Source organism: Dendrobates tinctorius, unplaced genomic scaffold, assembly GCF_039654945.1.
Source record: "Dendrobates tinctorius isolate UK_male_01 unplaced genomic scaffold, ASM3965494v1 ptg000084l, whole genome shotgun sequence".
NCBI lineage: Eukaryota > Metazoa > Chordata > Amphibia > Anura > Dendrobatidae > Dendrobates > Dendrobates tinctorius.
In genome coordinates this window covers 1034324-1060312 of record NW_027361752.1, presented here as the reverse complement: position 1 = coordinate 1060312, position 25989 = coordinate 1034324, and the positions used below count along the sequence as shown (strand labels likewise).

Here is a 25989-nt window from a genome sequence, read left to right as displayed (position 1 = left end):
GATCAGATGCCATGTTGCATTTGGAGAGCCCCTGATGTGCCCAAACAGTGGAAACCCCCAATTCTAACTCCAACCCTAACCCCAACACACCCCTAACCCTAATCTCAGCCCTAACCCTAGCCCTAACCCTACCCTAGCCCTAACCCTAATGGAAAAATGGAAATTAATACATTTTTTTTATTTTATTATTTTTCCCTAAGGGGGTGATAACGGGGGGTTTGATTTACGATTTATGGCGGTTTTTATATTTGGCAGCTGTCGCACGCTAAAAGACGCTTTTTTTTGTAAAAATATTTTTTGCATCACCACATATTGAGAGCTATAATTTTTCCATATTTTGACCCACTGAGTCATGTGAGGTCTTATTTTTTGCGGGACGACTTGACGTTTTTATTGGTACCATTTTCGGGCACGTGACATTTTTTGATCGCTTTTTATTCCGATTTTTGGGACGCAGAATGAACAAAAGCCAGCGTTTCATGAATTTCTTTAGGGGGGGTGCGTTTACACCGATCCGCGTGCGGTAAAATTGATAAAGCACCTTTATTCTTCGGGTCAGTACGGTTACAGTGATACCTCATTTAGGTCGTTTTTTTATGTTTTGTCGGTTTTATGCAATGAAAACTATTTTATATAAAAAATAATTATTTTTGCATCGCTTTATTCTGCGAGCTATAACTTTTTTATTTTTTCGCTGATGATGCTGTGTGGCAGCTCGTTTTTTCCGGGACAAGATGACGTTTTCAGCAGTACCATGGATATTTATATGCGTCTTTTTGATCGCGCGTTATTACACTTTTTGTTTGGCGGTATGATAATAAATCATTATTTTTTGCTTAGTTTTTAATTTTTATTTTTTAAGGGGTTCGCTAAAGGGGTTAACTAATGGGATAGTTTTATAGTGCAGGTCGTTACGGACGCAGCGATACCTAATATGTGTACTTTTATTGTTTTGTTTTTTTTTATTTCCAATAAAAGGATTTATTTGGGGAATATTTTTTTTTTTTTTCTAATTTATTTGGCGATTTTTTTTTAATTTATGTTAACACTTTTTTATTTTTTTTAAACTTTATTAAATAGTCCCAGGTGGGACATCACTGTCCTGTGACAGATCGCTGATCTGTCACATCACAGATCACTGTGACAGATCAGCGATCTGTCACAGGCATTGAAGCAGACTTCCTCATGCCTGCGCTTTGCAGGCACTGAGGAAGCCAGCTTCCTGCAGGCCCCCGAAGGCCCCCGTCGCCATCTTGGATTCGGGGGCCTGCAGGAAAGGAGCCCCCCGCAGCAGTGCTGCACATTGCGCTGCCGTGGGGGGCTCAGGGAAGCACGGAGGGAGCCCCCTCCCTGCCGATGCTTCCCTTTAACCCCCGGTACACCGCGATCGTGTTTGATCGCGGTGTGCAAGGGGTTAACGTGTCGGGGGCGGTCCGTGACCGCCCCTGACACATTGTGCCGGATGTCAGCTGTGATAATCAGCTGACACCCGGCCGCGATCAGCGGCGCTCACCACGTAGACGTACTATCCCGTCCATGGGCATAGGGGCCCAGGTCCCATGGACGGGATAGTACATCGGATGTCAGAAAGGGGTTAAAGCAGATGTAACGGGATGAGACTTTCTATTTTCTGTAGCTCACGTGTCGGCTTTCGGCTTTACTGTATAAATTAGAATAATTGAGTCTGTCTTGACCGGGACATTGAAATATAATGGCAGAGAGAAAATTAAGAAAAAAACCTTTCATTCTGGAGGGCTCAGCACCTTCATGTATTACACAGCCCAGTGATTTTAGTGGCACTTTTTAATTACTAATTTTTCTGTAATGAACCTGCCAAGAATTACTGGTGAATTGTGGGCTGCAATTTCCAGGGGCAAGTATTTTGCACCTCTTTACCCAATAATTTTTAGCACTCCCTTCCACCAATCTGTTGGGCTCTGTTGTCCTTATATTTTGCATTTTGACCTCCTATATTCCTTTTTTTTTCTGAACTTGATAGCTGGTTTGATCAACTGTCATGTGCCCCTAACAGCTGAAATTGCGATCCACCTGCGGCTGCTAACATGTTAAATAACACTGTCAATCTCTGACAGCGGCATTTAACACATGCGTGCCGGAAGCGTGTCACAAACCACACCCACGGACGCCCCTGGAGATGATGATTTCTGCTACACATAGCATGGCTATACGTAGCACAAGCGATCAGATGATTGCAGCTTCAAGTCTTCTATGGAGACTACTGTATTGAAGCAAGTCAAAAGTGGAAAAGAAATGTTTTAAAAAATATAAAAAAAGTTTAAAGTTTATATTTCCCTAGTCAAAATAAAACAATACAAAAAAGCGATCATATATTTCATATTGCTGCATTAAGAAACTCCCAATTTATCCAAATACAAAGGCAATCTGATTGGTAAACTACGTAACGAGAAAAAAATCCAAACCGCAAAATTACGTTTTCTTGTTCATAGCAACGGGTGATTAAAAAAATCGTATCTACCCTAAAATGCTATCACTAAAAACGTCAGCTTGGCGCGCAAAATATAAGCCCTGACCCAGCCCCAGATCCCAAAAAATGGAGACGATACGGATCTCAGAAAATGGTGCAATTTTTTTTTTTTTTATTAAACTTTTGGATTTTTTTCACCACTTAAATAAAAAACAATCTATACATGTTTGGTATCTGTCATCTCATAATGACCTGGCGAATCATAATGGCAGGTCAGATTTAGCATTTGGTGAACATGGTAAAAAAAATAAAAAAAACTGTTGTGGAATTGCACTTCTATACTTCTCCAGCAGTGATGGTGGATCTGCTGGACCTCAGGGCGCCGGATGTGGAGGTTTACCATCTTTTAGATGTCTGTAGGGGAGCGGCAACAACATGTAAACACGCGGGCAGCCCTAGATAATCCACGCCGGCATGATGATAAGATCCGGCGGAAGGTGAAACCTCTTCTCTTTTTCTCCTTTTTTACATTTTCTGGGTTTTCTTGCTCTGCATTTGGATTTATTGCAGATTTTCTTTTCTCGATGTATGATGCTTGGGTACACTCTGGATGGGACTTTGAATTCTCATTGTTCATCGTGATGGTAGCGATGGTGCAGAGTTTAGAAAGCCTTTCAGAGGATGACGTAAAATTTTGGAAGTCAAGGTCCTTGTCCTCACTTGTGTCCTCTTCTTTCTCTGAGACCATAAGCATGTCTCTATGAGCGTGATTGATAAAGAGGCTGGTGTCCACATCTGACACAAGATGAGGAATATACATCGGCTTCTGATTTAGAAGATTGTCAAAATCTATTTTTTTCATGAATGGATGATCCTTAATCTCAAATGCTCCACCTGTCCCAAGTCTGTGCTCAGGATTTTTTTTGAGCAGGTCAGTGATGAGGTTCTTAGCCTCACGGGGTGGACAGCGTTTGTAATTCCAAGGTATTTTTCCCATGACAATCATTCTTTTAAGCTCAGGTATGAAATCCGTATCAAATGGTAAAGATCCAACCAGAAATTCATGGAGGATGATCCCCATTGACCACCAGTCAACAGGTCTTCCGTAGTCTTTCATTAGGATGACCTCTGGGGCCATGTAATTCAGGGTACCACAATTCTCAAGGTCCTTGAACTCTCTGGAGATGTCCTTCAGTGATTGCTTATAGTTGTTGGTTTTTGGTATCATGACACCAATTTTTGAAAGTCCAAAATCGGCGACTTTAATGTGCCCAGCAGTTGTAATCAGTAGGTTGTACGGTTTCAGGTCTCGGTGCACCACACCATAGCTGTGCAGGTATTCCACAGCAAGAACTGTTTCTGCAAAGTACAGACGGGCCAAGGGGATAGATAAACGGCCCTTGGTGCTTAGAAGGGACCCACAGTCTCCACCTCCAACATACTCCATGACCATACACAGGTGAGATCTAGTAGGGAAGGAGCAGAGCATGGAGACCACAAAGGGACAATCAGCGAAGGTCATGATGTCCCTCTCCAGAAAGGCCGCTTCCACGTGTTTTTCAGTTTCCAGGTTCTTCTTCGCCATTTTCTTCATAGCGAAGATCTGCTGTGAGTATTTGTGCTGCACTAAGTAGACAGCCCCAAAACATCCGCCGCTGATCAGTTTGGATGTCTCGAAGTCGCTCATATGCGGCTTTTTCGCCGGGATCAATGATTCCATCAAGTTAGTGGCAGGCTCGTGGATCTCTGGCATCTCACAGATCACACTCTCAGGATCCGGCAGCTCAGGGGTTTCTGTTGTCAGATCGCTGCTTGGCCCCAGATGACTCGTATTAGGGTTCGGGGATTCCGGGGGAACATTTTCCCCGTCTTTGTCGTCGCCTTCTGGTGTCTCAGTGGCAGGCTCGTGGATCTCCGTGATCTCACAGATCACACTCTCAGGATCCGGCAGCTCAGGGGTTTCTGTGGTCAGATCGCTGCTCGGCCCCGCCTGACTCGTGTTAGGGTCCGGGGATTCCAGGGGGACATTTTCCCCATCTTTGTACTCGCCTTGTGGTGTCTCCAGGCATTTCGGGGAGCGGGCCGGACCTCCTAGCACATACAGGACTTTTTCGGCCAGTTCTTTAACAAAAGCCAAATCTCCATCTTGAGATTTTTCTTCAGCCTGCTGTAGTAATGTCCTGATGTTCCGGGTTAAATCTGTCAGATACTCTGAGGTAAGACGGTCTTGGTGGTATTTGGTCAGGCAGTCCTGCACTAGCTCCACCACCAGCCGGTGAGTGAAGCCGAGGATACCATCGGGTGGTAGAAGCTTAATGTCAGAGCAATGGGTGTAAATAATCTCCAATAATCCTTCTACCTGAAGCTTGTCTAGAAGAAATTCAGCCATAGCGAAAAATTGAAAATGCACTCAGTCACTAGGGAGCCAAAATGGCAGCCGGAACCCTGTGTACATAGCATAAGTAACTGCGAGCGGTGATGTCATAATGGTCGACCATCTGTGATATCATAATGGCTGACCATCTGTGATGTCATAATGGCCGACCATCAGTGATGTCATAATGGCCGACCATATGTTTTCAAACATTTTTTTTTTTTTAAACCGTCTTTATTGAGTGTATTACAAAATATACATATAATGTCCAATAACATAACAGAAGAACATTTATGCAATATTATTAACATTAGACGGCATTTTTTCAACTATAACCCCCCGCCCCTCCCCCTCCACTCCCCCGGGCAAACTCCATAACTTCGTAACACAATTTCATTCCAGTCTAACAGGGATATTACCGGCAAGCTGCTCTCTCATATACCAGTTGGTGAGCTGGAAACAACTATGTATCGCCTGGCTTGTGGAAGATGTCTGAGTATTGATAAAAGAGGACCATGTGAAAAAAAAGCGGTCAGTGTCTTTTTCTTTATTAAGTAAGGTCTCTATCCAATCCATTTTGAAGAGATATGTTACTTTTGTAGTAATTAAGCTTAAAGAAGGTGTTGCATCCTGTGCCTACAAACGGAGAATGCTTTTACGTGTGGCTGCCGCCCATATGAACAAGATGCGGCGCTGCTGGACAGAAAGCCCCACCAACTGGTTCTGTGCGAGAATATTAAATATGGCCCACTCTGGGGAGAGAGAGATAGATATGCCAGTATCCCACACCTCGCTTATTATTGGGCAGTCCCACAGGCAATGGAAAATATCAGCTGGAGAGTGTAAGCATTTAGGGCAGGGATAGTCCCCTGAGGGGGACATTTTAGACTTGACCTCCGGGGAGATGTATGCTCTATGAAATATCATAAGAGACATGGTTATATAACTATCATATGGTAGTATAGAGTTCATACGCAGAGTGGCTTTCAAAAGGTCATTTACCCGACAGTTCGTTAATTGAGCAACCCATTTTCCAGGGCCTGGTGAAGAGTCTCACCAATGTATAGAAGGCTTTAATGATTTATATAAAAGACTCATAGAATAAGTTCCCATTTGGACTTTAATGGATATTAAATTTAGAGGGTGTGTTCTAGCATCATCCGTTATGTCTCGCAATATTGAGCTTACGTAATGTCTAATTTGAGAGATAGTAAAATTGTCTTCTGTAAGGATTGGGTATTTGAAAGCCATGTCCTCTAAGGTAAGAAGGCATTGATTATTTGTTAACGTATCTCGGACCAGTCTACACCCATTGTTTCCAAGCACCTTGTAAATGGGAGGTGACTTGCCTTGTAGAAAAGAGGGGTTACCTTGAATGGGAAGAAACATCGAGATGTGGGGGTCAAGACCGCTAACTCGTCTAGCTTGACGCCATCCCAAGATTACCGACCATAATAGAGGATTATCTCTAACCTCCACTGGAATTTCAGCATTTCGTAGGTGAAGCAATGCTGGGAAGCTGAAGGGTCTACACATGGCCTCATCTATTGGGGTATTAGTGAAGCGATTAAAGGCGTATATCCAATCAAGGGAATGGCGAAAAGCAGCCTCTATACTGTAGAGGCGTAAATTTGGGAGATTAAGTCCACCCAAAGATTTGATTTGCTGTAGCTTAAAAACACTAATTCTAGAGCCCCCTTCTGAGCCCCAAATAAATTGGCAGAAGGCTCGTGTCAGTAGCCTATCATCAGCTTTAGAAAGTAGAACCGGGAGCGTCTGTAAAGGAAAGAGTATTTTAGGGAAAGAGATCATATAAATTAGATGGGCTCTCAACGGAAGAGAAACAGACCACAATTGAGCTGAAAAAAAAAGAAATCCATCAGAGTTATAGCAGAAATGTTAGGAGTGACCAAATCAACAGTTTGGCACATTATGTAAAAAAAAATGCTTGGGAATTCAAACAGCCTGGACGTTCATCAAAGACAATAGTGGTGGATGATCACAGAATCTTTTCCATGGTGAAGAAAAACCTCTTCACAACATCCACCTAAGTGAAGATCATTTTCTAGTAAGTAGGTGTATCAGTCTACCACAAAGAGAGCACTTAATGAAAACAAATATAGAGGGTTGACCACAAGGTGCAAACCATTAACCCCTTCACGCCGCAGCTCTTTTTCGTTTTGCATTTTCATTTTTCGCTCCCCATTCTTCCAAAAGCCATAATTTTTTTATTTTTCCATCAATATGGCCATGTGATGGCTTGTTTTTTGGGGGGACGAGTTGTACTTTTGAACGACACCATTGGTTTTACCATGTCGTGTACTTGAAAAAGGGAAAAAAATTCCAAGTGCGGTGAAATTGCAAAATAAGTGCAATTCCACAACTTTTTTGGATTTTTTTTAACCATGTTCACCAAATGCTAAAATTGACCTGCCATTATGATTCTCCAGGTCATTATGAGTTCGTAGACACCAAACATGTCTAGGTTGTTTTTTACTTAAATTGTGAAAAAAGTTTGTTAAAAAATAATTGTGTCATTTTCCGAGACCCGTCGTGTCACCATTTTTCGTGATCTGTGACTGGATGGTGGCATATTTTTTGCATGCCGAGCTAGCGTTTTTAATGGTACCATTTTGGTGTGGATACGATCTTTTTTTCACCCGTTATTGCATTTTATTGCAATGTTGTGGCAACCCAAAAAACATAATTCTGGCGTTTTGACTTTTTTTCTCCACCAAGCGTTTACCAATCAGATTCATTTTTTTATAGCTTCATAGATGGGGCGATTCTGAACGCAGCGGTACCAAATATGTGTATTTTTAATTTTTTTTAATTGTTTTATTTTGAATGGGGCGAATGGGGGTGATTTGAACTTTCATATTTTTATTTTTTTTTCATATTTCTAAAAACTTTTTTTTTTTTACTTTCTGCCTGCTTCAATAGTTTTCATGGGAGACCAGAAGCTGCAGTTGTCTGATCGCCTCTGCTACATACAGGCGATGATCAGATCGCCTGTGTGTAGCAGAAATGCTCACTTGCTATGAGCGCCGATCACTGGGGGGGTGCTCATAGCAATCCAGCAATTACAACCAGAGGTGTCTCCTGCAGACCCCGGGTTGTCATGCCAGCCCATTGATGGGCGGGATTTGTGACGCGCTTCCGGCGCGATCACATTAAATGCTGCTGTCAGAGATTGACAGCAGCATTTAACAAGTTAACAGCTGCAGGTGGATCGTGATGCCACCCGCTGTTGTTAGGGGCACATGTCAGCTGTTCAAAACAGCTGACATGTGCCAGGAAAGATGTGGACTCAGTGCTGGAGCCCATACTAAAGGGAGGGATACAACATACGCAGTACTAGAATGGCGCATGTCGTGAAGTTAATCAGCCTTAAAAATAGAAAGGCCAGATTAAACTTTGCCCAAAAAAATCTAAAGAAGTCAGCCCAGTTCTTGAAAAGCATTCACAGGACAGAGGAAACTAAAATCAACCTGTACCAGAATGATGGGCAGAAGAAAGTATGGAGAAAGCTTGATAATAGCTCATGACCAAAAGCACAACACATCCTCTGTAAAACATGGTGGAGGCAGTGTGATGGCGTGGGCATGAATGGCTTCCGATGGCACTGGGTCACTAGTGTTTATTGATGATTTGACTGAAGACAGAAGCAGCTGTATGAATTCTGAAGTGTACTGGGCTATACTCTGCTCAGATTAAACCAAATGCAGCAAGGTTGATTGGATGGCACTTCACAGTACAGATGGACAATGACTCAAAACATACTTTGAAAGCAGCACAAGAGGTTTTTAAGGCAAAGAAGTGGAATGTTCTGCAATGGCTGAGTCAATCACCAGATCTCAACCCCATTGATCAGAATTTCACATGCTTAAGACATAACTTAAGTCAAAAAGGAGGAAACCCGGCGTTTGTTAACATCCATGGCTTCCAGACTTCAAGCAGTCATTGCCTGCAAAGGATTCTCTACACAGAGATAAAAATAACATTTTATTTATGGTAAAGTTAATTTATCTAATTATCATAGAATCATGGAATGCTAGAGTTGGAAGGGACCTCCAGGGTCATCATGTCCAAACCCCTGCTCAATGCAGGATTCACTAAACTATCTCAAGCAGATGTCTGTCCAGCCTTTGTTTGAAGACTTCCATTGATGGAGAACTCACCATCTCTCATGGTAGCCTGTTCCACTAATTAATCACCCTCACTGTCAAAGTTTTTTTTATAATATCTGATCTGTATCTTATCCCTTTCAGTTTAATTCTATTGCTTCCCATGTGCAAATGAGAATAAGGATGATCCTGCTACACTGTGACATCCCTTCTGATATTTGTAGACAGCTATTACGTCTTCTCTTATCTTTTTTGCAGGCTAAGCATTCCCAGATTCTGTAGTTGTTCCTCATAGGACATACTTTGCAGTCCGCTCACTATACTGGTAGCTCTTCTCTGCACTTGCTTCATTTTTTTGTCTTTTTTAAAATGTAGTGCCCAGAACTGGACACAGTATTCCAGATGAGGTCTGACCAAGGATGAGTAGAGGGGGATAATTATTTCACATGATCTAGACTGCTTTTCTTCTCTAGTAATAGCTATCCCTCCTAGCTTTGCATCGTCTGCAACTTTGATTAGTTTACTTTCAGTTCCTTTATCTAGATCATTTATAAAAATGTTGAACAACATTGGTGTCAAGACAGAGCCTTGTGGTACTCCAGTTGAAACACTCTTCTAATTGGACATGCAACCATTTATTACCACTCTTTGAGTGCAATCACTGAGCCAGTTATGAATCCAACTAATCTTGTCAATCCTATTATTGGTAATTTTTGCAAAAAGAATAGTATGAGAAACTTTATAAAGTGCTTTGTTAAAGTCAATATATAGTATATCTACCGCATTTCCCTGATCCACACAGTCAGTGATTCCATCATAGAAGGAAATAAGATTTGTCTGACATGACTTGTTTGCTACAAACCCATGCTGGCTTTGGTTAATTACTATATTCTTATCCAAGTACTTACATACATTCTATTTAATAATTTGTTCAAAGATCTATTTTTACTTTTACTTTAATTACTTTTGAATCCCTGAAATGAGGCGGCTTTGTAATAAATGGTTGCAATTCCTAAATATTTCACAGCATATTTTTGTTTAACCCTTTAATTAAACCTGCAAGTCTACATTTCAATTGAATCTCAGTTGTTTCCTTTCAATTACAAAATTGCAGCATTTAGAGGCCAAATCATGGAGATTAAGTCCCTGTACAAATATTTCTGCACCTAACTGAATTACATGTGTTAGAAATAGAGATGAAGACATTTTTGAAAATTTGATTTGGTTTATTCATTCAGTTTGGCTGGAAAATTAAATTCTGACCAAATTGATTCATCCTGAATCGAAAGTGTCCTGAAGAGACATTTATATAAAACTAGCTGAAGAGCCCGGCGCTGCCTGGGCCTAGTAACTACCATAACTATGGTTAGTAATAACAAATTATAATGATTATATATATATATACACTCACTGGCCACTTTATTAGGTACACCTGTCCAACTGTGTGTTAAGACTTAATTTCTAATCAGCCAATCACATGGCGGCAACTCAGTGCATTTAGGCATGTAGACATGGTCAAGACAATCTCCTGCAGTTCAAACCGAGCATCAGTATGGGGAAGAAAGGTGATTTGAGTGCCTTTGAACGTGGCATGATTGTTGGTGCCAGAAGGGCTGGTCTGAGTATTTCAGAAACTGCTGATCTACTGGGATTTTCACGCACAACCATCTCTAGGGTTTACAGAGAATGGTCCGAAAAAGAAAAAAAATCCAGTGAGCGGCAGTTCTGTGGCCGGAAATGCCTTGTTGATGCCAGAGGTCAGAGGAGAATGGGCATACTGGTTCGAGCTGATAGAAAGGCAACAGTGACTCAAATTGCCACCCGTTACAACCAAGGTAGGCAGAAGAGCATCTCTGAATGCACAGTGCGTCGAACTTTGAGGCAGATGGGCTACAGCAGCAGAAGACCACACTGGGTACCACTCCTCTCAGCTAAGAACAGGCATCTGATGGCTACTTTCAGCAGGATAATGCGCCATGTCATAAAGCTCGAATCATCTCAGATTGGTTTCTTGAACATGACAATGAGTTCACTGTACTCAAATGGCCTCCTCAGTCACCAGATCTCAATCCAATAGAGCATCTTTGGGATGTGGTGGAACGGGAGATTCGCATCAGGGATGTGCAGCCGACAAATCTGCGCCAACTGTGTGATGCCATCATGTCAATATGGTCCAAAATCTCTGAGGAATGCTTCCAGCACCTTGTTGAATCTCTGCCACGAAGAATTGAGGCAGTTCTGAAGGCAAAAGGGGGTCCAACCCGTTACTAGCATGGTGTACCTAATAAAGTGGCCAGTGAGTGTGTATATATATATATATAGTGTGTGTATATATATATGTATATATATATATATATATAAAGCTGAGTGTAGAGCCCCGCCCACTTCGCATAGCCACATTCACTATAATATCCCACATCATCTCGTCAGCCAGAGCTACCGGACTACTACCCCTAATATCCCACATCATCCCGTCAGCCAGAGCCACCGGACTACTACCCCTAATATCTCACATCATCCCATCAGAGCCAGTAAAAACAGAATAGTGAAATTGCACAGAAACATGGTTCACTAAGATCCCAGGTTTTCTACTGATCAGGCTGATATTCTCACTTTTCTGCCACCATAAATATCACAGTAATGCTTTTCACCAATGAACAGGCACAAACTTATACATTAGTACAGCTGAGAAACCTTCACACACATTTTCATGCACCGTCAACTTGTAATTTGTCCGTCTGAGTTGCTCATGGGTGTACAGCATCTGTATGCAGTATAGTATCATATTTAATGGGTTGTTATGGGAAAAGCATTACGTGTTATATGGGTATATTCAGGTGAACTATGGGGAAAGAAGCATTTTAAAAAAAACTCACAGCATCAGAGCACAGTAAAACATCAATAATGCATAAAAGTGTCTGTGAGAAAATATTAAATCCACATGACATTTAATATGTGCACTTTCCTACATTCATGTGTGTCACTTAATGATACCACACAGGAGGGGGGATTCATTTCTGTCATGTACTAACTGCTCCTTTCTGGGGGACAAACGATGGCTGGAGCTTATGTTCCTGGGGATGCTAGATTTCTCCCACCATGTCAGTGTCTGCTGAGGTGCTGTCAAGTGGGAAAACTTGCGCATAGCAACCAATCACAGCTCAGCTACTTTTAACCAGCTCTGGTGAAATGAGAGATGCTTAGTGATTGGTTGCAATTAAAACTGTTGGTCATAGCAACCAATCACAGCTGAGCTTCTTTTGAACAGCTCTGGTGAAATGAAAGATGCATCGTGATTGGTTGGTGATACACACACACACACACACACACACACACACACACACACACACTGATTTTTATATATAGATGTAGTAATCGCAGGTACACGGGATGCAGTGACGAGGCGAGAGACGGGAGGAACTTTAAGATGTAACTTATATATATATATATATATATATATATGCCTATAGGGGCTATCTCGAGCAACCAAACAAGTTAACAGCAGTTATCCTTGCAGGGATCAACACAAGAATACACTGGTAACACAAACACGACTAACCCGGCAAAAAATGTTAACTACAATGTGTCACTTATTCTCTCTGACGTCCGGCAGAGCGATGGTCGATGATGCTTCGGCGTATCAGCCGCTGGGCCCAGCCGATGAGGATTTGGTGGAGACTTCGGGCGTTCCTACGCCCCGGAGAAGTGGGGGCACAGCAGGCCCCTGAAGAGTTCCTCTGCCCAGGGTCCAGACAGCGTAGGCCACAGCTGCGGGGGCCGCAGGCGGCAGCAGACAGGCCGCAACTGTGGACTGGAGTGGATCAGTTGCGACCACGGGCGGCAGCAGATGGGCTGCATCCACGGGGTGGAGTCAGGCGTCGGCTGCCGAGGGCGGAAGTGGTCGGGCTGCACCCGCGGGCTGGAGTCGAGCGGTGGCTGCCACGGGCGGGAGAGGATGGGTCGCATCCATGGGGTGGAGACGGGCATCGGCTGGCACGGGCGGAAGTGGTCGGGTTGCACCCGCGGGGTGGAGTTGGGCGTCGGCTGCCGCGGGCGGGAGAAGTCGGCCCGCACCCACTGGGTGGAGTCGGGCGTCGGCTGTCGCGAGCGGGAGCGGTCGGGCCGCACCCGTGGGGTGGAGTCGGGCGGAGGCAGCTGCGGGTGGCAGATGACAGGCCACACCCAGGGGGCAGAGCCGGACGGTGTCTCTCCGTTGGACGGCTCGGTGCCGTCTCTCTTCTGCTAGCGGTGAGTCTCCCTTCAGTCTCTTCTGTCACTGCTCTGCTCTCCTTGCTCTGGTTCTGGCTCTCGCTCTGGCTCTCTGGCGCCCTCTAGCTTCCTCTCTTCTCTCCTGCTACATCGACTGACCCCTACTGGCGTCCTCAGCCCCTTTTATAGTAGCTCCTCCCCCAACCTTTCTAGAAGTCTCTGCGGTCCATCCCCCAATTGTGTCCCCCAGAAACAGTCTCCCTAGGAACCTTGGTGATGGCCCCCTTGGTTCCGGCCTGGGTATACAGAGGGGACTCCTCCTCCTACACTGAGATAATATACTGAATTGTCCTAGGTCTACTCCTCACCTGTCCTGCCATCGCAGCTCCCCACCATCTTCTCTCATTTTTGATGTGGATATTCTTCTAGTCTCCAGCCTTCTCCTTGAGTCTTCCTGTGCTGTATAGGCCTCATGTGGTCACTTGTGTGTCAGACCCCATATATGAATGGGTGAGGCTCAGTCAGAGCAGGAAGACCGGAAAAACGGAGGCTGGATGAAGATATAGAGGCCAAAAGAATTGAAGACTGGTAGACAGGGTGCGGAGCTGCGGCGGTAAGACCGATGAGGGGTAGGCCTCAGAAAGGTGCTTTATTATTTTGTAACCTCTTCTGAATCTGAACACAGTTTATGGAATACAGAATTTTTTGCATGTAAAATTACAACAAAATCTTATTAATATCCTGTATTTCAGTTGAACATTTCTATCACATTCCCATTTCATGGTGTCGGGGGATTGCTATGATATTCATTGATTTCACATATCCTTTATGTGCAGTAAAAAGTGAGCAACATTTCAAGATAGACCCAGAAGAGGGAAGTGATGTGTAGGAAGATCACTTTATTGCTCTGATTTAGGCTGTGTGCCCACGTTGCGTTTTTTAAGCATTTCCACAGCGCTTTTAGACAAGCATTTCTTCTGCGGAAACGCTTAAGAAAGGCATCTAATGTAATAGATAGAATGGAAAACGCACATGTTGTGCTAATGGTGCGTTTTTTTCCACTGCGGAAACGCTTAGCGGAAAAAAACGCAGCATGTTCATTAATTGTGTGGAATCGCGTGCGATTCCACATACATACACTGTAATTGCAGAAACGCATAGGAAAACGCATGTCAAAACGCTTGACAATCGCGTCAAAAATGCATGTCAAAAAGCGCATGCGGTTTCCCTGGCAACGGCATGCATTTCTGCTCAGGAAAAAAACGCTTGAAAAACGCTACGTGGGCACATAGCCTAAATGTTACTACAATGTTGTATGTAAATATACAGAATAAAGTCTCGCTGACACGAGCATATAAATCAGACAAGTGCACTCAGAAAAAAAAAATAGTATTGCACTTTGACCAATGTTATTCAATAAGGCAATGCTGATCTACGTTTTTTTTCTCTGCAGTATTCAGAGTGAGGATAACATTTGCAGCATGCTGCAACTTGACTCCAAAATCGGGCGAGCGCGAGAACAAAAATCTGATTTCATACAGAGCCACAGGATAGCATCCGATTTTTAAGGATACATTGCCATTCTGTAAGAGAGCCAATTGTAAATGATCCTGTAAATGATTAATAGCTGCTGAGTAAAAAAAACAAATTTAATACGGATGACAAATGAGTGATGAGCGAGTATACTCGTTGCTCGGGTTTTCCCCAGCATGCTCGGGTGTCCTCCGAGTATTTTGGCGTGCTCGTAGATTTGATTTTCGTCGTCTCAGCTGCATGATTTGCGAATGCTAGACAGCCTGAATACATGTGTGGAATGCCTGTTTGTTAGGGAATTCCCAAATGTATTCAGCCTGTCTACAAGTCGCAAATCATGCAGCTGAGACGACGAAAACCAAATCTCCGAGCACTGCAAAATACTCAATCACCCGAGCAACGAGTATACTCGCTCATCACTACAAGAGAGAGGTGAAAAATAAGTTGTCCCACTCTCCTTGAAATGTGTGATACTCTGGGGCTTTGTTAAAGGGGTTGTCCGGGCTTTTCACATAATCTCAGTACATATCTGGGCTGCAGAATTATGACAATAAGTAATTTACTTTCTGTCACTAGTTTACACGGTTTTCTAGATATTCTGAACAGAACGTCCAAGGGGGCGGGGTGTTATGGCATTAAAATGAGAACTGGTCATTTCCTCCTACTCTACTAAAAACATGCCGTCTATAGCAACAACCCCACCCTCCATAGCAACAGGCCCTCCCCGTCCACATAAAGAAGCCCTCATCACACAGTAACAAATCCTCCCCGCCGCTTCACTCCCCCCCTTCCACCCGTCGCCATACCCCCCCTCGCTGCCGCTCCATTCCCCCCTTCCCCCCAACGCCATCCCCCCCCTCCCTGCCACTCCATTCCCCCCCACCACGCTGGTCTGTCTCACCCGGTCTTCACATTGCAGATGAAACCTGCAGCAGGGAAGGAGCGGGTCATGTGACAGGCTCTGCGCACGTCACTTCAGCCCGCCTGTCACATGACCCTCTCATTCCCGGCTGCAGTTTTCACCGGCAATGTGAAGACCGGGTGAGGCCGGAGCGGCGTGGAGGAGGGGGGATGGAGAGGCGGGGGGGGGGGAATGGAGCGGCAGGGAGGGGGGGGAATGGAGCGGCACGGAGGGGGGGAATGGAGTTGGGGGGAGGGTTTGTTACTGTGTGAGGAGGGCTAGGCTTCTTTATGTGGACTGGGAGAGCCTGTTGCTATGGAGGGTGGGGTTGTTGCTATAGACGGCATGTTTTTAGTAGAGTAGGAGGAAATGACTAGTTCTCATTTCAATGCCATAACACCCCCCCCTTGGACGTTCTCTTCAGAATATCTAGAAAACCGTGCAAACTGGTGACAGAAAGTAAATTACTTATTGTCACAATTCTGCAGCCCAGATATGTACTGAGATTATGTGAAAAGCCTGGACAACCCCTTTAAAGCGGAGGATTAATGCACAGCTTCAGAGAAGTCTCCTTCATCATGCACAATGAATTTCCCATGCATTTTACTACCCAATTAGGGGATAATAAACTCTGCTTGTAAATATGGTGAATTTACTTTTAATGAATATCCCCCATTGAGTCTCAAGAGTAAACCAGAAAATCAGTAAAACTTCCAGGCGGTTCTCTGTGTTCCATCCACGTGTTCCATTCTCTGTGTTCCGACCACGTGTTCCATTCTCTGTGTTCTGTCCACGTGTTCCATTCTCTGTGTTCCGTCCACGTGTTCCAATCTCTGTGTTTTGTCCACGTGTTTATTTCTCTTAGTTCCATCCACGTGTTCCATTCTTTGTGTTCGTCCATGTGTTCCATTCTTTTTGTTCCGTTCACGTGTTCCATTATCTGGTGTTCCGTCTACGTGTTCCATTCTCTTTGTTCCGTCCACGTGTTCCATTCTCTGTGTTCCGTCCACGTGTTCCATTCTCTTTGTTCCGCCACGTGTTCCATTCTTTTTGTTCCGTCCACGTGTTCCATTCTCTTTGTTCCGTCCACGTGATCCATTCTCTGTGTTCCGTCCACGTGTTCCATTCTATTTGTTCCGTCCACGTGTTCCATTCTCTTTATTCCGTCCAGGTGGTCCATTCTTTTTGTTCCGTCCACGTGTTCCATTCTCTGTGTTCCGTCCACGTGTTCCATTCTCTGTGTTCCGTCCACGTGTTCCATTCTCTGTGTTCCGTCCACGTGTTCCATTCCTTTTGTTCCGTCCACATGTTCCATTCTCTATGTTCTGTCCACATGTTCCATGCTCTGTGTTCCATCCACGGCAATTCTCATATCTTATATTTCATTATGTGAATCGTTTCAACTCGCTAATGTAATTTCTCCATGAAGGAAGCAAATGATAATATTTGTGGCATTTTTTAAATATTTTGGTATTACTGTAGAAGCCGACCGCATAGTTCCCCCTTCCAGACATATTGAGCTACAATGAAGGCCAAGTCTTTTTCCTTTACTCAGCTGAAATATTCAGCCTTAGGACACAGAGCTTAACATACAGAAAAAGGATTTTAAGTTGGCAAAGATTATGTTGAGAATTCTTTTCTCTTAAGTAATTAGTAGAAAATATTTTCTCTAAATCAGTGTTTTTTAAAAATATGATGACACAAATGTATTGTTTTTAAAGGGAATCTGTCAGTAGGATAACCTCTTTTAAGCCATCTGTATGGACATGTAGGTCATAGGTAGCAGAAAAAAATACCTATTATTATTATTATTATTATTATTATTATTATGCTTTTACCTATATAGCCATATTCCACAGCGCTTTACATACATTATCATCACTGCCCCCGATGGGGCCCACAATCTAAATTGCCTTTTGGTATGTCTTTGGATATCTGTGTTCCGATGTCATATTCTAGAGAAATCCACAATTTTTTTTTAATATGTAAATTAGCTGTTAATTTCTATGGACCCCATACAGACCTCCCTGAAAATCCTCTTCCAGAGCTTATTTAAATGAAAGAGGGTGTTGCCACTCTGAGACATGTAGATCAGGAGAGCAGACTGTCTGTCATTACATGTCTCCACTGGAAACGCCCCCTTTTATTTACAGTAAGCCTTGGATGCAGATGCTCAGGGAGATCTATATCCGGACCATAGATCTTAACAGCTCATTTACATATTAAGAAAAACATATCATTTTACTCCGCTTCCTATAACCTATATAGACGGCTTAGGATGGTTGATCCTACTGACAAATTCCCTTTAACTATTGCAGTTTTCACTTTGGCCATTAAAGCAGATGTAACAGGATGAGACTTTCTATTTTCTGTAGCTCACGTGTCGGCTTTCGGCTTTACGGTATAAATTGGAATAATTGAGTCTGTCTTGACTGGGACATTGAAATATAATGGCAGAGAGAAAATTAAGAAAAAACCTTTCATTCTGGAGGGCTCGGCACCTTCATGTATTACACAGCCCAGTGATTTTAGTGGCACTTTTTAATTAATAATTTTTCTGTAATGAACCTGCCAAGAATTACTGGTGTATTGTGGGCTGCAATTTCCAGGGGCAAGTATTTTACACCTCCTTACCCAATAATTTTTAGCACTCCCATCCACCAATCTGTTGGGCTCTGTTGTCCTTATATTTTGCATTTTGACCTCCTATATTCTTTTTTTTTCTGAACTTAGACATAAGCTTTGAAAAATAAAATATTGTTCTACTTATTCCTTCACAACCTATCACGTATAAGTCGCCTCCCTCCCTTTGATACGGGCTCCGAGTCCGACGCTGAGCCCGCATCTTTTCTGACACATGATAGCTGGTTTGATCAACTGTCATGTGCCCCTAACAGCTGAAATTGCGATCCACCTGCGGCTGCTAACATGTTAAATGCCACTGTCAATCTCTGACAGCGGCATTTAACACATGCGTGCCGGAAGCGTGTCACAAACCACACCCACGGACGCCCCTGGAGATGATGATTTCTGCTACACATAGCAAGGCTATACGTAGCACAAGTGATCAGATGATTGCAGCTTCAAGTCTTCTATGGAGACTACTGTATTGAAGGAAGTCAAAAGTGGAAAAAAAATGTTTTAAAAAATATAAAATTAAGTTTAAAGTTCATATTTCCCTAGTCAAAATAAAACAATACAAAAAAACGATCATATATTTCATATTGCTGCATTAAGAAACTCCCAATTTATCCAAATACAAAGGCAATCTGATTGGTAAACTACATAACGAGTAAAAAATCCAAACCGCAAAATTACGTTTTTTTGTTCATAGCAACAGGTGATAAAATCGTATCTACCCTAAAATGCTATCACTAAAAACGTCAGCTCGGCGCGCAAAATATAAGCCCTGACCCAGCCCCAGATCCCAAAAAATGGAGACGATACGGATCTCAGAAAATGGTGCAATTTTTTTTTTTATTAAACTTTGGATTTTTTTTCACCACGTAAATAAAAAACAATCTATACAAGTTTGGTATCTGTCATCTGATAATGACCTGGCGAATCATAATGGCAGGTCAGATTTAGCATTTGGTGAACATGGTAAAAAAATAAAAAAAACTGTTGTGGAATTGCACTTCTATACTTCTCCAGCAGTGATGGTGGATCTGCTGGACCTCAGGGCGCTGGATGTGGAGGTTTACCGTCTTTTAAATATCTGTAGGGGAGCGGCAACAACATGTAAACACGTGGGCAGCCCTGGATAATCCACGCCGGCAGGATGATAAGATCCGGCGGAAGGTGGAACCTCTTCTCTTTTTCTCCTTTTTTACATTCTCTGGGCTTTCTTGCTCTGCATTTGGATTTATTGCAGATTTTCTTTTCTCGATGTCTGATGCTTGGGTACACTCTGGATGGGACTTTGAATTCTCATTGTTCATCGTGATGGTAGCGATGGTGCAGAGTTTAGAAAGCCTTTCAGAGGATGACGTAAAATTTTGGAAGTCAAGGTCCTTGTCCTCACTTGTGTCCTCTTCATTCTCTGAGACCATAAGCATGTCTCTATGAGCGTGATTGATAAAGAGGCTGGTGTCCACATCTGACACAAGATGAGGAATATACATCGGCTTCTGATTTAGAAGATTGTCAAAATCTATTTTTTTCATGAACGGATGATCCTTAATCTTAAATGCTCCACCTGTCCCAAGTCTTTGCTCAGGATTTTTTTTGAGCAGGTCAGTGATGAGGTTCTTAGCCTCACGGGGTGGACAGCGTTTGTAATTCCAAGGTATTTTTCCCATGACAATCATTCTTTTAAGCTCAGGTATGAAATCCGTATCAAATGGTAAAGATCCCACCAGAAATTCATAGAGAATGATCCCCATTGACCACCAGTCAACAGGTCTTCCGTAGTCTTTCATTAGGATGACCTCTGGGGCCATGTAATTCAGGGTACCACAATTCTCAAGGTCCTTGAACTCTCTGGAGATGTCCTTCACTGATTGCTTATAGTTGTTGGTTTTTGGTATCATGACACCAATTTTTGAAAGCCCAAAATCAGCGACTTTAATGTGCCCAGCAGTTGTAATCAGTAGGTTGTACGGTTTTAGGTCTCGGTGCACCACACCATAGCTGTGCAGGTATTCCACAGCAAGAACTGTTTCTGCAAAGTACAGACGGGCCAAGGGGATAGATAAACGGCCCCTGGTGCTTAGAAGGGACCCACAGTCTCCACCTCCAACATACTCCATGACCATACACAGGTGAGATCTAGTAGGGAAGGAGCAGAGCATGGAGACCACAAAGGGACAATCAGCGAAGGTCATGATGTCCCTCTCCAGAAAGGCCGCTTCCACGTGTTTTTCAGTTTCCAGGTTCTTCTTCGCCATTTTCTTCATAGCGAAGATCTGCTGTGAGTATTTGTGCTGCACTAAGTAGACAGCCCCAAAACATCCGCCGCTGATCAGTTTGGATGTCTCAAAGTCGCTCATATGCGGCTTTCTCGCCGGGATCAATGATTCCATCAAGTTAGTGGCAGGCTCGTGGATCTCTGGCATCTCACAGATCACACTCTCAGGATCTGGCAGCTCAGGGGTTTCTGTTGTCAGATCGCTGCTTGGCCCCGGATGACTCGTATTAGGGTCCGGGGATTCCGGGGGAACATTTTCCCCGTCTTTGTCGTCGCCTTCTGGTGTCTCAGTGGCAGGCTCGTGGATCTCCAGGATCTCACAGATCACACTCTCAGGATACGGCAGCTCAGGGGTTTCTGTGGTCAGATCGCTGCTCAGCCCCGCCTGACTCGTGTTAGGGTCCGGGGGGACATTTTCCCTGTCTTTGTACTCGCCTTGTGGTGTCTCCAGGCATTCCGGGGAGCGGGCCGGACCTTCCAGCACATACAGGACTTTTTCGGCCAGTTCTTTAACAAAAGCCAAATCTCCATCTTGAGATCTTTCTTCAGCCTGCTGTAGTAATGTCCTGATGTTCCGGGTTAAATCCGTCAGATACTCTGAGGTAAGACGGTCTTGGTGGTATTTGGTCAGGCAGTCCTGCACTAGCTCCACCACCAGCCGGTGAGTGAAGCCGAGGACGCCATCGGGTGGTAGAAGCTTAATGTCAGAGCAATGGGTGTAAATAATCTCCAATAATCCTTCTACCTGAAGCTTGTCTAGAAGAAATTCAGCCATAGCGAAAAATTGCAAATGCACTCAGTCACTAGGGAGCCAAAATGGCAGCAGGAATCCTGTGTACACAGCATAAGTAACTGCGAGCGGTGATGTCATAATGGTCGACCATCTGTGATATCATAATGGCCGACCATCTGTGATGTCATAATGGACGACCATCAGTGATGTCATAATGGTCGACCATCTGTGATATCATAATGGACGACCATCAGTGATGTCATAATGGCCGACCATCAGTGATGTCATAATGGCCGACCATCTGTTTGCAAACATTTTTTTTTTTAAACCGTCTTTATTGAGTGTAATGCAAAATATACATATAATGTCCAATAACATAACAGAAGAACATTTATGCAATATTATTAACATTAGACGGCATTTTTTCAACTATAAAAACCCCCACCCCTCCCCCAGGCAAACTCCATAACTTCGTAACACAATTTCAATCCAGTCTAACAGGGATATTACTGGCAAGCTGCTCTCTCATATACCAGTTGGTGAGCTGGAAACAACTATGTATCGCCTGGCTTGTGGAAGATGTCTGAGTATTGATAAAAGAGGACCATGTGAAAAAAAAAGCGTCCCTCTTTATTAAGTAAGGCCTCTATCCAATCCATTTTGAAGAGATATGTTACTTTTGTAGCAATTAAGCTTAAAGAAGGTGTTACATCCTGTGCTCACAAAAGGAGAATGCTTTTACGTGTGGCTGCCGCCCATATGAACAAGATGGGGCGCTGCTGGACAGAAAGCCTCACCAACTGGTCCTGTGCGAGAATATTAAATATGGCCCACTCCGGGGAGAGAGAGATAGATATGTCAAAAGTGTAGATGAGATGTTGCAGAAGTGTATCCCACACCTCCCTTATTTTTGGGCAGTTCCAAAGACAATGGAAAATATCAGCTGGAGAGTGTAAGCATTTAGGGCAGGGATAGTCCCCTGAGGGGGACATTTTAGACTGGACCTCCGGGGAGATGTATGCTCTATGAAATATCATAAGAGACATGGTTATGTAACTGTCATATGGTAATTTAGAGTTAATACGCAGAGTGGCTTTCAAAAGGTCATTTACCCAACAGTTCGTTAATTGAGCAACCCATTTTCCAGGGCCTGGTGAAGAGTCTGACCAATGTATAGAAGGCTTTAATGCTGGGAGGCTGAAGGGTCTACACATGGCCTCATCTATTGGGGTATTAGTGAAGCGATTAAAGGCGTATATCCAATCAAGGGAATGGCGAAAAGCAGCCTCTATACTGTAGAGGTGTAAATTTGGGAGATTAAGTCCACCCAAAGATTTGGTTTGCTGTAGCTTAAAAACACTAATTCTAGAGCCCCCTTCCGAGCCCCAAATAAATAGGCAGAAGGCTCGTGTCAGTAGCCTATCATCAGCTTTAGAAAGTAGAACCGGGAGCGTCTGTAAAGGAAAGAGTATTTTAGGGAAAGAGATCATATAAATTAGATGGGCTTTACCTGCAAAGGATAATTTAAGGGATTTCCAGGATTGAATTTCTTGTATAACTACAGAAATAAGAGGCTGAACATTTAATTTATAGATATCATGAGGATTTGATGTTAGGTCAACGCCAAGATAAGGTAAAGAATTTCTCCTCCACTGAAAAGAAAAAGGGAACGGCCACCGTTTCTGAGCAATTTTAAAAATAGCTAAAGCATGAGATTTATTAAAGTTTATACGAAATCCCGAAACTGCTCCAAATTCATTAAAGGCGTCCATTATAGAGGAAATGGATTCCTTAGGATTGGATATCATGAGTAAGATATCATCAGCAAATGCCAACGTTTTAAGTGTATTGTGACCGACCCCTATGCCCCCAAAGGAAGGGATCATCTCCAGATATCTTAGTAAGGGATCAAGGGCAATATTGAACAACAAAGGTGACAGAGGACAGCCCTGCCTCGTCCCCCTGAAGATGGAAAAAGGGGTTGACTGGATATTTTCAAAACATTTTTATTGGATTAAAGTGGACCTTTTAACCAAATTTATCATGGTTAGGAGGCTGTCCACTACTTGGACAACCCCTTTCTTGATGTTTGCCCCCGATTCATTAAAAAAAACTTTACTCGCCTTCCTCAGTGGCGCCGTTCCCACTGTGTCAGCACTCGCGGTCCTGGAGTTCTTCTGCGGTTGTTGTGACACGTGCCTCCAGCACCCAAAATTTGTCATGGTTAGAGGGCTGTCCACTACTTGGGCAACCCCTTCTTGATGTTTGGCCCCAATTAAATAAAAAAAACTTTACTCACCTCCCTCGGTGGCGCTCTTCCCGTGGTGTCAGCACTTGCGGTCCTGGAGTTCTTCTGTGGTTGTTGTGACACGTGCCTCCAGCACCCAATCTGATCCGGCATCGCTGTGCCCGCCTTAGGACAAATCAAACATGAAGAGGAAGTTGGGACTCCAGCTGCTTTCTCACTTGCTCTTCATGTTCAATTCAACAGGAGGCAGAGACAGTGATGTCAGCGCTGATTGGGCGCTGGAGTCACGTGTCAAAACAGCACAGGAACCCTAGAGAACGGTGCTGGCATGGGAGGTGAGTATAAGCTTTTTTATTTTATCGGGGCTAAGCATGGGGTATGAGGAGAAGTTGCCCAAGTAGAAGACAACTTCTTTAACTGGACACATTATGCAATTTTGCCTCTCAGTTACGGCGATATTAGCAAAGTATTGGCACATATTAAATCAAAAAGAAAATGGTAAGTCCAAGTGGGTGTTATCAATTACTTTTCACTGGGGGCGTGTACTTCTTCTTCCTGTATGAGTTGCTCAATCATTACCAGGGAGCAGCACAGCAGAAAAGGACTGCGCCTCACCATAGCCTAGGTTTCTCAGTGTGTGAGATGTAAGGATACAGAGCAGACTTAAGATTTGTGATTTTACTCAAAGGCTGTTTATATTTGTAGCCAATTTAACAGAAATGGAGCAATCAACTGAGCTTCTCCTATGCACCATTTTATGGGGCACTTACTGTTATTTTATTTGAGGGGAAAAAAATAGATCACAATGGCTGGCCCTTTTTTTCTTTTGCTTGACTTTATTATGTAGCTTCCATAGGAAAAAAAACAATAAGGCCGGGGTCACACTAACCGACGCAAAATACGGTCAGTATTTTACATGCGTAATACGGATGACAGACCCCTAAATAGTGCTCCGTATGTCATCCGTAATCAAGGTGTGGTCGCGTATTTTGCGCATGTAAGCATCCGTATGTAATCCGTATGGAGAGATTTTCTTGCAGGCTTGCAAAATGGACATATAATGGAGCCCTATGACAGTTTTAATAAAGAAATGAAAGAATAGATATAGACACATAGAATGCATGTATATATATATATATATATATATACATGCATTCTATGTGTCTATATCTATTCTATGTATTCTATGTGTCTATATCTATTCTTTCGTTTCTTTATTAAACCTGTCAGGGTGAGTTTACTGTATAGCGCACTGAATTGCCGGCTTTGCTAAAAGACACCTGGTGCGTATTTCTCGCAGGTCACATGTGTGGTCCGTGTGTAATTCGTATTTTTTGCGCACCCATAGACTTGCATTGGCGTACTACGGCCGTAGTACGCTGACAATCGCAGCATGCTGCGATTGGCACGGAGCGTAGCGTAGAATACGGATGAGAAATATACGGCTGGTGCGAGGGACCCCATAGAGAATCATTGGTCCGTGTCTAATGTGTGCTTTTAGCGCCTCTCACTCGTCCGTATTCCTCGCCAGTGTGACCCCGGCCTAAAACCTGCAGTTTCTAATTGATGAGTAAATTATTTGATATACATACTGGAAGAAAAGCTTTTTTTGTTGTTGTCATTAAAGCGGAGGATTAATGCACAGCTTCAGAGAAGTCTCCTTCATCATGCACAATGAATTTCCCATGCATTTTACTACCCAATTAGGGGATAATAAACTCTGCTTGTAAATATGGTGAATTTACTTTTAATGAATATCCCCCATTGAGTCTCAAGAGTAAACCAGAAAATCAGTAAAACTTCCAGGCGGTTCTCTGTGTTCCATCCACGTGTTCCATTCTCTGTCTTCCATCCACGTGTTCCATTCTCTGTGTTCCGTCCACGTGTTCCATTTTCTGTGTTCCGTCCACGTGATCCAATCTCTGTGTTTTGTCCATGTGTTTCATTCTCTTAGTTCCATCCACGTGTTCCATTCTTTGTGTTCGTCCATGTGTTCCATTCTTTTTGTTCCGTCCACGTGTTCCATTCTCTATGTTCTGTCCACATGTTCCATCATCTGTGTTCCATCCACACGTTCCATTCACTTTGTTCCGTCCACATGTTCCATTCTCTGTGTTCTGTCCACGTGTTCCATTCTCTGTGTTCCGTCCACGTGTTCCATTCTCTGGTGTTCCGTCTACGTTTCCATTCTCTTTGTTCCGTCCACATGGTCCATTCTCTGTGTTCTGTCCACGTGGTCCATTCTCTGTGTTCCGTCCACATGTTCCATTCTCTGTGTTCTGTCCACGTGTTCCATTCTTTTTGTTTCGTCCACGTGTTCCATTCTCTATGTTCTGTCCACGTGGTCCATTCTCTGTGTTCCAGCCACATGTTCCATTCTCTTTGTTCCGTCCTCGTGTTCCATTCTCTGTGTTCTGTCCACATGTTCCATTCTCTGTGTTCCGTCCACGTGTTCCATTCTCTGGTGTTCCATCCACGTGTTCCATTCTCTGTGTTCGTCCACGTGTTC

General features: G+C 43.5%; 1 protein-coding gene and 2 pseudogenes across 1 annotated transcript in view; all 3 read right to left on the bottom strand.

Annotated features, from left to right (window-relative positions):
* The window catches only part of LOC141097311 (cell cycle control protein 50C-like), a 92120-nt gene that overhangs the window by 40947 nt on the left and 25184 nt on the right, over window positions 1–25989 (bottom strand). The window lies entirely within an intron of this gene.
* Window positions 2853–4199, bottom strand: LOC141097281 (microtubule-associated serine/threonine-protein kinase 3 pseudogene; annotated as a pseudogene).
* LOC141097280 (microtubule-associated serine/threonine-protein kinase 3 pseudogene) lies at window positions 17138–20647 on the bottom strand (annotated as a pseudogene).